Source organism: Pseudonaja textilis, chromosome 1 (genome assembly GCF_049901715.1).
Source record: "Pseudonaja textilis isolate UNSWEBS1 chromosome 1, rPseTex1.2, whole genome shotgun sequence".
Lineage (NCBI taxonomy): Eukaryota > Metazoa > Chordata > Lepidosauria > Squamata > Elapidae > Pseudonaja > Pseudonaja textilis.
The window spans coordinates 134,781,642-134,796,956 of NC_141990.1; positions in this window are offsets into that span (position 1 = coordinate 134,781,642).

Below are 15,315 nucleotides of genomic sequence, written 5' to 3' on the forward strand. Positions count from 1 at the left end.
TGACTCTTATTTCAAATCAGTTTGTAAAATGTAGCAATTTTATGAAATACCCTGCTCATGAAGCCAAATCAGCATGAATGTAAGCTTCAAGTGCTTAAATTAGGATTTAGTGGTGGGAATAAAAATTCTCTCATCACCAGGACAATGCACACAGAGAGATCAGCAGAAGGTATACATGGAAGTACTTGTGCATATACTTTAGGCTTCTTTACTGAGTGAAAAAGACAAACCTCATATGCACATAATCACGGTTTGCTCTTTGAATTCTTATCAGCAAAATAAAACATCCAAAAGTCAACTGACACTAATACCTATCTGATCAAAAACTTATAGGACAATCCAAATTAAATAGTCCTGCTGAGTCTATGCTAACTTTGTTAAAAATAAATGAAAAAGAAAGCTCTGGAGAGGAATGCAGAAAGAAAGAAATTCACAAACGGTTATCTTAATTGAGAAAAAAAAATCTGGATTACAAAATACAACACCCACATTGTTATTATTTTATTGATTCTCTTGGAAACCTTGTGCAAACAGAATGGATAGATTCACCTTGATGAGTTTCCAGGTCAGTTTGTAATAAACAGCCCAGTACAAATCATTCTGCATGATGATCCTCACAATTTTCCTTTATTTTTCTTTTTGGATTTGGAAAAAGATTTGGGGCCCTTTTTCCTTGGGTTCCAAAACAAAAAGTTAATGTTCCACAAAATCAAAATGTATTTATTCCTTTATTTATTTATCTATTATCTACCCCACACAATCAAATAACTCTCATGGCTTACACAGAATATAAAATAAATTAAAACAGCCATAATATTAAAATCCCAACGGTGTTCAAATTCAAATGTGTTGTTGCCCTAAAAGATTGCCAAGCTTTGACTCAAAATATACAACTAAATTAAACAAAAAGCAGTATTGAATAATTGACCATCTAGTTTAATAGCTAATGTAATTATTATAGGCAGGGCTACCATCAATGAGTTTTTGAGCCACCAAGTTGGTGTCTACAGTAGTTTGTGACCCCTTAACTCAGCTACAGTGATGTCAGAATAGTTTTCAAATAAATTGGCCTTGTGTTTGAAAAAAATCCTTTGGGGAAGCTGCAGAGTTGGGATCAGAGGTGGTTTTCAGCAGGTTCTGACCAGTTCTGGAGAACCGGTGGAGGAAATTTTGAGTAGTTTGGAATACCACCTCTGACTGGCCCCTCCCCCATCTATTCTCTGCCTCCTGAGTCCCAGTTGATCAGCTGGGTCTTCTTTTGTTGCCTAGCACAGGAGAATGGAGCTGGAAAGCAGGCTAGTGGGGTGGGGAGAGAATGGAGATTTTACAGTAACTTTCCCCTGGAGTTGGGTGGGAATGGAGATTTTATAGTATCCTTCCCCTGCCATGCCCACCAAGCCACACCCACAGAACCGGTAGTAAAAAATTTGAATCCCACCACTGGTTGGGATGTCCTCTGACAGAACTTTACATTTCTTTTTTTTTTCTTCACATCTTGAGGTATGAGAAGATGAGTGTATGTTTTTAGGGTACAGTGGAATCTTCACTGTACCCGTAAAAATGAACAAAACTGAGTTCATGAACATTTGCAATCATGGAAATTAATTTTCTGAGGCAATGATTAAATTATTTTTCAAAAGGAGGAGAACTGAGCAAGTCAAATATTAATAACAAAAACAATCTGGAAAACAGCATTATTTTGCTTTATATAAGAGCTCTCCTAGGAGAAGGGGGAGAAGGGTCTCAGGTGCCAAGGGAATAAACTGGAATTACTTGCCAGTTTCTTGTGTCTTAACTGAAAACACAGCTGGCTACATGCTTTTAAGTTCCTGTCATTATGAAAGCTTTTTCTTAAAAGAATCTATCCACCCACGTTTTTATGTCTCACACATGCATTTCAGATTTTTATGCTTTCCATAAAGGAAAACAGAGGAGGTCAAGATCAAAAGCTTTATTTATGCTTGGGTGGCACAGGTAAAATTTAACACATTTTCCACTTAAAATCCAATGTACAACAATTCACTATCTCCACGTCTCTTTGTGATGATGGTTGATCTCCCAAGCTATAACCATTACATTTTGCACTAAATCATGTTTTATTAGTCTATTTTTATGAAATGTTAACAGAAGATAGACAGGCATAATTCACACACACATACACACACACACACACAAACACAGAGAGAGGGAGAGGGAGGGAAGGGGAGAGGGAGAGAGAGAGAGAGAGAGAGAGAGATGATTGAATGAAAAGTAACTAAATGTTATAAATCTCCAATAGATGGCAGTACTGACAGGCTAGAAATTCTGCCACCTTCTTTAGCATCTGATTTTTCACTCCTGTTGGTGGGAAATTGCTGTGAGAAAGGTTGGCTTGCTATTGTTCATGAAATTGAGGCCTGCAGTGAATATTCATCAATGCATTTTAAGCAACACATCATGATTGAATTTTGCCAGCCAAAAGTGTCCCTTCAGTTGAAATTTACCACTGAATACCAGCTGTTTTTGGTGGCAACTTGTTGATAAGAATACTGAGCCAAAAGAATGTAAAGATGGTGAAGCCCAAAGCAGTGATTTGTGCAGTTAAGCTTGGAGTTTCACTGGAACACATGGGTTACATTATTGATGTTTTTCAAGGTTGGAAGATTTGTGGTAAGAGAAGTTGGCAGAGATTAAAGTTTCAAGAATTGAAATTTGACAGCAATTATTATCATGCTATGAGAATATTAGAAATTTCTTCACAGCCTTGTGACATGGGCTCATCTTTCTGGCTCAGAAATGACACATCACTGCATAGAATATATAACAAAGATTTACTTGTGGGGGAAAAATTTGAAACCTATGCAGGAAATCTCACGGTTACAGATTTGGAACATAGATAGGTGCTGGTGGTGTTACGGATTTCTTTGAACTAAAAGAACTCAGAGCTCTACAAGGCAACACACAAAACTTTAAAACAATGATTAAACAAAGCACAAGAAGGAAATTTGGCCACACTGTGTCTCACCCATCACGAGACACCCAAAAGACAATTGCAAAGTTGGATTGCACTGTCTTAGCTCATTCACTTTACAGTGCAGGCTTGGCACCATGCACCTACTTTTTTCATCAATTGAAGGAACATCTTTGTGGGCATCTGCTTGACCTAAATGAACAATTAGCAGAATTCTGGTGATTATATGGAGAAATAGACATAAGTAACCTAAGAGCTCATTTCAAGGATTATTCTTGTTTTGTGTATTAAAATATTCTTATTTAAACTAATGAAAATGGAAGCAATACCTTTCATTCAATCCTCATGTGAGTGTATGTGTATAATGGTGCTTTCCCTCCCTTTCTCTTGTTTTTGACCTACAGAGATATAGATTCACATTCTCTGTATCTATAATCAGTATTTTTAATAAGTAACAGCACTCTCCTACATCAGACTGTTCAGAAATTATATTATTGATACTGCTACAAAGAAAATCATTTCATAAGTGAAATGATGGTAAGAATATACTGCATATCCGACTGTGGTGTTAATTCTGGGAATTATTTTCATAGGAGAAACTCCGATGGGTTACATGTTACCTTTGCTTTGCTTATTACCCTTTGCCTCTACATGGCTATGTGACAAATTCCACTGACGGTGTGCTCTCATGTTCACAGCTGCGTGCTCAGTTGTTAAATGCACCAATTAAGAAAATGAAAAATCCTGCTTGCAATGCGCGTGTGTAGGATTATTTTATCTCATCCTTTTAGATATAGTCTGCCAAAGCAAATGTTAGTTTACTTGCTTTGAAATAATGCAGCAGAGAAGATCAAGCAGCCATTTTTGTGTACAAACCCCCAACATTATTATATATACTCTCTCTCTCCCTCTCTCCCTTTCTCCCTCCCTCCCTCTCCTATTGCCCTCTCTCTTTCTTTCCCCCACCTCTCTCTGTCCTTCTCTGTGTGTGTGAGAGAGGGGGGGAGGGAGAGGGGAAAGAGGAGAGAGAGGGAAAAGGGAGGGCAGAGAGAAAGAGAGAAGGAGGAGGAATACAAGTCAGATTTTATTTGTGAATCATTTGAGGTGCCACAAATTCCCCACAGGTAAAAATCTGTAATCTCATCAAAGAGGAAATCCAAACAGAATTCTTTTCTCTCACTACAAGCTACATTTTCAGACAAAACCCACCATGAATATAATTGGAATTCCATTAATATAAATGTTCAGAGGCTTTATTTCCTCGAATTACTGCAAATTATGGAAGTATTAGCTTGAGTGAAAGTAGAGGCAAAGGCCTTTTACCTCCCACTAGCTGATGTAAGCAATTGGGCATGTCTGTAAAATAGTTTGTGGCATGTGCTTACTCTTAATAACATTACTTTCAGCAAAGAGCAAACTCTTTCTAATTGCTCAAGTCTCAGCCCATTTAATCTTCATAAGCACTTGCTGACATTCAGCACGTTGTCTTTCCAAACAAAAGTCAAATATGTTAATTAAAAATTACTTCAGGTATTCTGGAATAGGTTCCGTTTCCTCACTTAAGTTTTTCTTAAAGTTGGGATAGGAATTCAAAGGCTGGCTAATATATGCCTGTTACAACACAAGATTTAAAACCTCCAGAATGATTTCTTCCCACCCTTCTACCTAGCCCCCAAAGTCCACGATGTAAAAGATAATTGCAATAGGTTGCACAATCAGACTGAAAATCCTACCTCGTTTGTAGAGTTTTTAGCATCTCTACTTAAGACTTTTCCACTCAACCCAACTCTGGGAAAATTGAAAGAAAGGTGCCGGGAAATTTCCTGCCCTGAATTTAACAACTTTTGTTTCAATACACAACACAAAAATCAGTTGGATAACTGTGCGGTTCTGCATAGAGGGAATATGTGAATGAGAAATTCCCTTACTGAACCAATGAAGCCCAATTTCAAAATACAAAAAGGAGGTCGCTGGGAAAAGTGAAATATGATAAAAGCAAGAAGAGTGGCCACCATCACTCATATGGAATCCCAGCCAAAATCAATACAGTGAGTCTAACTAAACTACTGTGTTTCCCCCCAAATAAGACTCAACTGGAAAATAAGTCCTAGCATGATTTTTCAGGAGGCTCGTATCCAAAAAATAAGCTCCAGTTACGATCATCATACAGTTAGTCTCATATTTTCCAGAAAATAAGCCCTAACGTGTCTATTGGAGCAAAAATTAATATAAGACCCAGTCTTATTTACAGGGAAACATGGGTAGACAGATTGAATAAATTGTTGAGTTTCAACACATATTCCTTGCAGTGAGGAAAGTTGAAGAGAGATTTTTTTTTTAATTGCAAAAACCTATGTACTACTGTCCATTTGACCAGATTCTGGGCCTCTTGTTGAGAAGTTGAAGGAAGATTTTTTCATACCTATTTTTCCTTCCTTCCCCTTTTCCTAAACACAAGATCCTCAATTTGTTAGAAAATGGCAATTAAATGAGAGCCAGTTCCTTTGATGTCTTTTTCCTATGAGGGCAATAAAGGCAGTTCTTGACTTATGGCCATATTTGAGCCCAAAATTTCTGTTACTGAGCCAGACTGTTGTGGAGTTTTGTTCCATTTTACAACCTTTCTTGCCACAGTTGTTAGGTGAATCACTGCAGTTGTTAAGTCACTAACACAGTTGTTAAGTGAATCTGGCTTCCCCATTGACTTTGCTTCTCCGAAGGTTGCAAAAGGTGATCACATGACCCCGGAACATTGCAACTGTCATGAGTACAGGGCAGTTGCCAAGCTTCTGAATTTTGACCATGGGGATGCTGTGAAAAACAGTCATAAGTCACTTTTTTCAGTGCCGTTGTAACTTGGAATGGTGACTAAATGAACTGTTGTAAATCGAGGACTACCCTATGCAGACTCAGAGGGGCATTTCCCTCTTTGCTTTTTTGCTTTTTTAAAAAAAATTGCTTAGTATTTTGCCACAGCTTTTTTAGCTTCCTGAGCCTAACTTCTATTTCCTAAAAGTTTTCTTGGTAAAAGTCTTCAGAAACAAATGAAATATGTCAGCTTCAATAGCAGGTCAACAAAAAGGGACTAGTGTGAACAGCTCCCAAACTCTGTCAATCATGTTGCATTTTCACTTGATAATAAATAATAGAACTGTGTGAAGTTAACCTTTTCCTGCATAAAAATGTCCTGATAAATATAAATCCTGCCCTAAATTTAAATCAGAGTATAACAAATCCTCGGCAATCTCCTGTCCAGGTATGGAGAGGATCCAAATCTGTTTTGCTTTAGGAAGGGTATAATTTCATATCCTTTTAAACTGTGTCCTCATATAATTGCCTGATTGGAGAGTCTCTGTACAAAAAAACAAAAAAACAATATTTACAGTACATTTTGCAGTGATAATGTTAAAAAAAAGTTGAATCGATAACCAAGCTTTAAACTTGGGCATGTCATCTACTTCTTTTTAGAGGAAGGGAACCTGTTTGTGGCCCAGTAGTGTTTCAAATTTATCAAGCAATTATGAACATTCAGGATATTGTAGTCATGTGATGCCTGAATTTGTTCTTCAGTTTTCTTCCTCTGAGGGTTTTTCTACTTTGTTCTTATTTACAATAATGTCTTTGTCTGTCTGTCTGTCTGTCTCTGTCTCTGTTCTCTCTCTGGGTGTGTATATGTTGTAGATTTCCTTGTTCTTCCAAGAGGAGTAAGGGGTATCTTCCTTCATGACACATCTCTCAGGGTTGACTAGGTGTTCCCCTGGTTGACCTCACTTTTCAGTGCAGAAAGGCCCCATTGATCTTGCTCCTGCATGATAATTTAATGGAAATATGAGCCACCACAAACAATATAGGGGTGTTCCTGGATTCCCACAGGTACTAGAGATATTTTATAGGTAGACTATTTTCCCCAAATGATAATCAAAACAACTAGAAATTGGTGCCTTTTCTAAGAAGAAAAGAAAAATATAAAACCAGAACAATCCAAAGCATTCATTATTACACTTATGATGCAGAGGTGGTATTTAGCAGGTTCTGACCAGTTCTGGAGAACCGGTAGCAGAAATTTTGAGTAGTTCAGAGAACCGGCTAATACCAGCTCTGACTGGAGATTTTATGGTATCCTTGCCCTGCCATGCCCACCAAGCCATACCCACAGAACCGGTAGTAAAAAAATTTGAATCCCACCATTGTTATGATGTAACTAATATGAAGATGGATCAAGGTGTTACATTTATGAAGACAGGAGAAGATCCCTAGCTGAATGTTATTCTATTAATATATGCATAGATTCCGTTTTTTACCCAAATACTATTATAGATGTATAATTATGCATTTTATTTCTATTTACTTCTTCAATGAGATTTATTTATCCATGAACTTGATGATTGGTGAAGACTGTGCTGACTATTCAAACTTTCTTCCAATTTATTAAACACTGATGCAAAAATATTTTTGGCATGAAGTTTTCAAATGATTGTCCATGCCGTTAAATCTGGTTTCATAACGCTTTGCTAGAAGTCCACTCAAAGATCAGTCAAAGATCAGGCATCTCTCCCTGACTCCATTACCACAGTAAGAGACTATCATATTTACCGATCATATCGTGAAATTCGTAGAGGAGGTGGTGTTGCTATCTTCTATAAAAAGTCCTTACATCTAAAAAACATCCAAGTTACCCGGGAGCTTGCTCTTCCTGAGGCCATCATCTGTGAACTGTCCTTAAATATCACATTTCGATTCTTACTATCTTACAGAGCACCTGATTATGACATCGAACATGTAAACAAGCTAAATACACTACTAACATGGGCAGCATCCTGCCCACACGCTTTTATCTTTCTTGGTGACTTCAATCTACCTCATATTGACTGGACCCTAAATGAATGTACAACGGAACCCATACACGCAACCTTCTACAATGCTGTTACAAATCTGGGACTGGAACAACTAGTAATCAACAACACTAGACTAAACAACTGCCTCGATCTCATCTTCTGCAATAGTTTGAATTTAATTTACAGAATACAAACTAAAGAACTCTTTTCCAGCAGTGACCACAATATGATTGACTTTTGTCTCAAGATACGCCCACACAAAAATCATCACAATGACATAATCCCCAATTATAACTTCAAAAAAGGCAACTATGATCTTATAGACAATGATCTCTCATCCCTTGATTGACAATTTCTATTCACTGGATGTAATACTGTTGAAGACCATTACAACATATTTTTACTTGAAGTCAAGAGTCATCAAACTATATGTACCAACAACAAATCCGAAAACAAAAAAAAAATAAAACAGATTCCCCATAACAATAAGGAAACTTCAATCCAAAAAGAGATCAATCTGGTGGAAAAACAAATCTGGTCACGTTGCCAATTTCAAAAGCCGATACAAAAATGTATGCCTGAAGACTGAATGCACCAATTATCACATTACACAAGAGGAAAACCTTCTATGTACCAATTCCACCCATGCTTTTTACAATTTTGTAAACAACAAACTAAAAACTCAAGGTCCATCCCACCCCTGATACGACCTAATGGTAAAGTCTGCAACGACGACACCATTAAAGCCAACATCTTTAACACATTCTTCAGCTCAGTATTTGTAAACAGCAATGGATCATGCCCAGTATTTCCTAGCCAAACCACAGACAACTACAATGATCTAATACATATTGATTTTACAGAAGACAATGTTGAAAAAGCACTACGCAATCTAAAACCATCTCTATCTATTGGACCGGATGGAATATGTGCCTACTTCTTAAAAAAGCTGTCCACTGCCATAGCCAAACCTCTAAGCATAATCTTTGAAAAATCTTTCAGGACCAGCTCCTTGCCTAACCTATGGTCACAAGCCATGGTCATCCCCATCTTCAAAAAGGGAGACCCCAGCCTAGTTGAAAATTACAGACCAATCTCTTTATGCTGCATCACCTGTAAAGTCATGGAATCAATTATTAACTAATCCATCATCCTCCACTTAGAGACAAAGAACCTACTCTCCAATAAACAAATTGGTTTCAGGAAAAGCTATCCTGTAATCTGCAACTCTTACACTGCAAAAACATATGGACTACGCAACTCGATCAGGGCAAAGCAATAGATGCAATCTACATAGACTTCTGTAAAGCCTTTGATTCAGTGGTACACGACAAACTACTCTTAAAATCTTATGGTATCTCTGGACAACTGCATAACTGGATAGAAGCATTCCTGTCAAACAGACAACAAATGGTCAAAATTGGGAGCGTCCTATCAAATTCTGTACCTGTCAATAGTGGTGTCCCCCAAAGCAGTGTTCTAGGACCAACTCTCTTCATACTCTACATAAATGACCTCTGTGATCATATTAAGAGCAACTGAGTTCTTTTTGCTGATGATGTAAAGCTATTCAATACCACAGACAATACTGCTACCCTTCAAAAAGATCTTGACTATGTATCAGAATGGTCAAACAAATGGCAACTTCAAATCTCAACAAATAAATGCTCTGTCTTACATATTGGCAAAAAAAAAATCAGAAAATAAAATACAAGCTGAATAGTCAAGATCTTGTTGACGATCCAAGCTCTGTAAAGGACCTTGGAATACTCATCATACTAATGATATAAGTGCTAGAGCCCACTGTAGCTACATAGCCAAAAAGCCATTAAGAGTTGTTAACCTAATCCTACGTAGCTTTTTCTCTGGTAATATCACACTACTAACTAGAGCGCTACAAAACATTTGCTAGACGAATACTCGAATACAGCTCATCGGTCTGGAACCCACATTACGTATCTGATGTTAGCACAGTTGAGAAAATCCAGAAATATTTCACAAGAAGAATTCTCCACTCCTCTACTCGTTGTAGAATACCTTATGCCAGCAGACTTGAAATTCTAGACCTAGAAAACCTTGAATTATGCCATCTTCAGTCTGATCTAAGTATGGTATATAAAATCATACACTGCAATGTCCTACTTGTCAATGAATACTTCAGCTTCAACCATAACAACACAAGAGCACACAATAGATACAAACTCAAGGTTAACCGCACCAAATTTGATTGCAGGAAATACGACTTCAGCAACAGAATGGTCAATGTCTGGAATACTCTACCTGACTCTGTAGTTTCTTCCCCAAACCCCCAAAACTTTAACTTTAGACTGTCTACTATTGACCTCACCCCTTTCCTAAGAGGTCTGTAGGGGGCGTGCATAAGCACACCAAAGTGCCTACCATCCCTTTATTTTTCTTATATGTACCCATTTCATGTATTCATAACTATGTATATACTTATACCTATTATCTTGTAAGCAATTGACAAATCAAATAAATAAAATAAAAATAAATATTCTGGATATTCTTTAGGAAATAGGAAAGTCAGTGGCGTTGGTTTCATTACATGCCAAAAGGGGCTTTGATATCATAGATTCGAAAAAAATTGAAGTAAGTTTTGTTTTGATACATAAATCTCCCTTTTTAAATAACTGGCTCCATATTCTACTCCCCTTAACTGGATCCGTATTCTACTCCCCTTGCTACAGTTATATTTTCATCTATTACTCTGTCAATGATGTATTTTATCTGTGCTTATTTTTAATTTAATACTGGAACAACTGACCTATTTTGTTTTTTAAAAAGGTGGATGTTTCAAGTGTAAAAATGGAATTGAACACAACATGTTATTATATGCTGATGATATATTCTGCCTTCTTGAGAATTATATAAATATATTGACATTGTTCAAAATTATGATAATTTATAAAATTATTTAATTCATTGAAGTAACTCCTATACTTCTTAAATGTTATAATGTTTTTTGAAAACGTATTACACATTTTTCTATTTTTTTGTTTGCATTATTTAAATATTTGGGAGTAATTATTCTAAGGGCACTTTCGTCATCTCCAGATGTATATTGTAAATTTGTACATTTATTATAATTGCTCTAATTCATAGACTAACAATACATCATTTCCTAAAAAATATATTAAATTATGACACAGTGAGAATTTAATACCTGTTACCCATATTCTTTCCCAATTTTCCATCTCTGTTTTATATCTGAAAGTAATAGACCATCTTGTCATGCAATCTTTAACCTATTCTTCTTCTGTTTCAAATCATAACAAAGGTTTTTGCTACTGCATGTTCATCAGTTGTACATAATTTAATTGCAAATTCTGTTTTGTGTTTTACAATTCCAACTATCTTTTTATCCATATTAAATATTTCTTTTAACTGAGCATATGAAAAAACTGTTGAAAACTATGTCCTTTTGCAGTCTATCATTCTTTGACTTCCTCTTAACCTCCATCCGTCTGTCTTGATATATTAGCCATTTTTGCTAAGGTGCTGTTTCTCTTCTATAAAGTTTGAAGGTCAATAAAGGTATCTTCAGACATATCCTGGGCATATATATATTCCGTACTTTCAGTATGGCACTTCTCAAATAATGATTTTAAAAATCTACATTAATTTTAATTTTATAGTACCATCAGAACTTGCCAATAAAAGCTCAGGATATTTTTCTCCAATTCTAATATTCTTTTATTTCCCAGCAAGATGCATTCTTTCATCCAAATTAAACAGCCAGTTGCAAAATACAACTTAAAGTCAGACAGTACTAAACTTCCTCTATATCTTGCATCTTGAAGAATTTTGGTTTCTTATTTTGCTGTACTAATCTGGATTTCATCAATCTTTTTCATATCTGCTACATATTTGAGATAATGTTTTAAAGAGTTGACTTCAGTCTCATTTTGTTAGAAATATAAAATAGGTTTATGCAACAATATATCATGGGCTTTTCTCATTATTACCCATTTTGAATTAATATCAATAAATGTATTTATTTGGTATTACAAAGAAAATTGATGAAGTGACTATAGCTTTGAATTGAGTATCCATATACAAAAAGCTACAGATTAATAAAGTTTGGGGAAAAGTAACTATTGCAAATAAACTTTATCAACACAATTGAGGGAGAAATCACTGAACATGCATGCTTCAAAAAGCTTCAAACTAATTCAGATGGTCCCAGCACATTGGGTTCTAAACATATGACAATCATTAACTGATAATGTATTTGTAATCTGTCTCACATCTAACCTGTATTTTTATAGTCAACATGTCTTCCACCCCCTTTCCCTCTCTCCCATCTCATCCCACTTTAAATCCTACATCAGTTTAGTTGCTTTCTGCATCTGTGTTTTGACCCAAACCCTTTTCCAATAAAACAAACACGAACCAAAGGGAACAGAAACCTTTTAATGATTCTTACGAATCCCCGGTTAAAAGGTTGCTGCAAACTAATTAACTTTGAAAAACACAAGCCTCACCAAAACTGCGCGAGGCTTGGCAAGAATAACAGATAAGAAATATTTTACAACACAAGAGTCTTCAAATACCAACTTAAGATACTGCAATGTCCATGAGGCTGGAGTTTCAAAACGTTTTTGCTTCCTACAAAGAACCTCTGATTCACAGCTGGCTTTTATCTTCTTGAAGGAGGGGCCATTACCTTTCAGCCTTACTCCCGAGTCGCCCATGCTGCTGCAGCTGCTCTTTCCTACAAGCAACCCTGCATGCACACACACTTGGCACAGGCTCCTTGGGAACCTCCTCATCGCTGGTGTCAGCCCCTACAATCTCTGAAGGCCACTCCCTAATGGTCCTGGCCCCTCATCTGAGTCCTCGCTCTCCTCAGCCATCCACACCTGCTGCCAGCTAACCACAACACTCTGATGAAAGCAGCTGTAACTTATAACAGCTTATGCCTTCCAATAAAATTTGTTAGCCTCCTTCTGATTTTTCCAAAGCAATTTTCCAAAAAGATCTTGGCTTGCCAGTATGTTTCAATCCATCAATCAGAATAGAGGTGGAAGGGAACTTAAAGATCTTCTAATCCAACCTCTATACTATTTCAGACAGGTGGCTGTCCAGTCTTTTCTTAAAAACCTCCATTGATGAAGCACCTACACCTTCTGAAGGCAAGCCATTCCACTGGTTAATTGTCCTCACTGTTAGGCAGTTTCTCCTTAATTCCAGGTTGCTTCTGTCCTTCCTTAGTTTTCATCCATTGTTTCTTTTCTTGCCTTCTGGTGCTTTACAAAATAAGTTGGCCCCCTTTTCTTTGTGGCAACCTTCAAATACTGGAATACTGCTATTATGTCACCCCCTAAGAATACTTTTGAATTCCTTTTCTGCTTATACATTGGTCCTTTGTCAGGGTAATGAAAATCAATATTATTGCATGACATCAAAATTTCATGGTCTGTCTGAACATTAGTCTGAATGATTTATTATATGTAATCTTTTACTTGAAGGTTTCCATCTTCCCTTTCTTCCCTCCCCTCTTTTCTTTTTTTATACATCAAAGGTACACACATACGCACGTACACACAGGAATTCAGGATTATTATTTTTTTAAGCCTTTCTGTTATAAATAACAGGCTTTATTTTCTCCTATTCACAAAGATAAAAAGTATTATGTGAAAAAAAAGAAATAAGTGGGATAGTGGTAGAAAAATCAGCTTATCCTTAAGTAGCTTGTGCATTTTTTTTTTTTTGAAGGGTGGGCAGCAAGTAAGGAGGAAAATTTCCCACCAATATTTGCCAACACTGAAAACTATCAGGTAATGATTAAGCCATTAACTCGATTGATAGTTAGGGCGAGTTTAACTTTTCCACAGATCATGCAGTGCTGCCTTATCCACATTATTGGAAATAGGCAGTGGTGGGCTGCAAATTTTTTAACAAATGGTTCTCCGGCTGGGTAGGTGTGGCCAGTTGGTCATGTGATTGGATGGGTGATGTCACTCATCACATCCAGCCCCACCTCCCAGCCACTCACCTCAAAGTAAGAAGTAGGATTCAGCCGGTTGGGGTTAATCTCACCACTGGCTAAGCCTGACCCTGCCTGTTTTTCAGTCTGTTTTGGGGCCATTTTCAGGCCAATTTTGGGGGTGTTTTCAGGATGTTTTTCAAGCCATTTTTGGCTCCCAAAAATGGCCTGAAATTGGCTTGAAAAATGGGTGGGGATGGGGCCAGCCAGTGATGGGATTTGCCAGTTCGCCAAATTGTGCCTAATCTTAACTACCAGTTCACTAGAACCACTGAGAACCGGCGGCAGGCCACCTCTGGAAATAGGACCTGAAGACATAAGAAAAGTTTATTTTGGCAGCATTTCTTAATGAACAAGGCAAAATCAGGCAGAAATTATCTTCTAGTGCTGCATTATAATTAACATGCATGAATCCTAACAATAAACTCATGCTTGAAGAAATGAGGTATTTTATCCAAAATGTTTAACTAATCCAGCATTTTCTTTACATGAATAACAAATACAGGAAATAACAATAACAAAATATAGGAAATGAATTGGCCCTGGATAAGTGGAATACTGTCTCTTGGTTCTGTCTATAATTCTGCCTGTTTGTATCACATTCCACATAGCAATATGACTATCATATACCCCTATCAGGTTTTTTTTCTTTCTATGAAAAAGAATTCAGCCCACTGAGTCTCATTAAGATTTAATGAGTACAGTAATTTCTTCGGTTGAATAAAGAGAGATTTATGTCTGGAATTTCATTGCTCATCTCTGAACTTTCATTTTCCTCTTTTTATTACCTCTTTGTCTTTGCCAAATATTTGTTGCATTTATGCAATGCTATATGGATTTTCATTTTGCAAATTTTCATGTCAAACATGAACCTTCTGTTTCTATGCCTTTTGTGCAATGGAATGATTTTCCCTTGGGGTTGGGAGCTCATAAAGCCACCATATGTAACATAGTCAGCAAGAGAGAGAAGTTGTTCTTTTTGTTCAGTTTAGTTATTATATTAAAATGTATAAAATCATGAACCTCCCTGGGTTAAAAAAAAATGAGGTTATTTGCATGTGGATGAGTTTTGTAATGTGCGCAGAAGGAGACTGTTCATGCATCAGTGGTTGTTATTATGCTGAAAATACTCCTTGTCTTTACTGCAGATAATCTTTTGTAGAGTTGAGGTGGGAAGAACCTTAGTGTAAGTATAGTGAAGAATTTATGAATCTAATTTTTCTTTGCCAGACAAGTATATCTGCAGTATTTTGAAAGCTCGCAGTCTGTTTCTATTAGTTTCCTTCCTTCTTTCTTGAAACTGGAATATTAGGTTTGACAGCTTGCTGGTGTTTATTGGTGTAAGAATAGCAATAGCAATCATCCTAATCACTATTAATAGTAGTAATAATAATGGTGGTAATAGCAATCACCACATTTATTATTTCTAGAACATTTTCAAAAACTTGATGCTGTTCATCTCAGGTCCTACCTGAGGTCTTTAAGGAAGAGCAGAAAAAAAAATAAAGAGCATTCGTGCC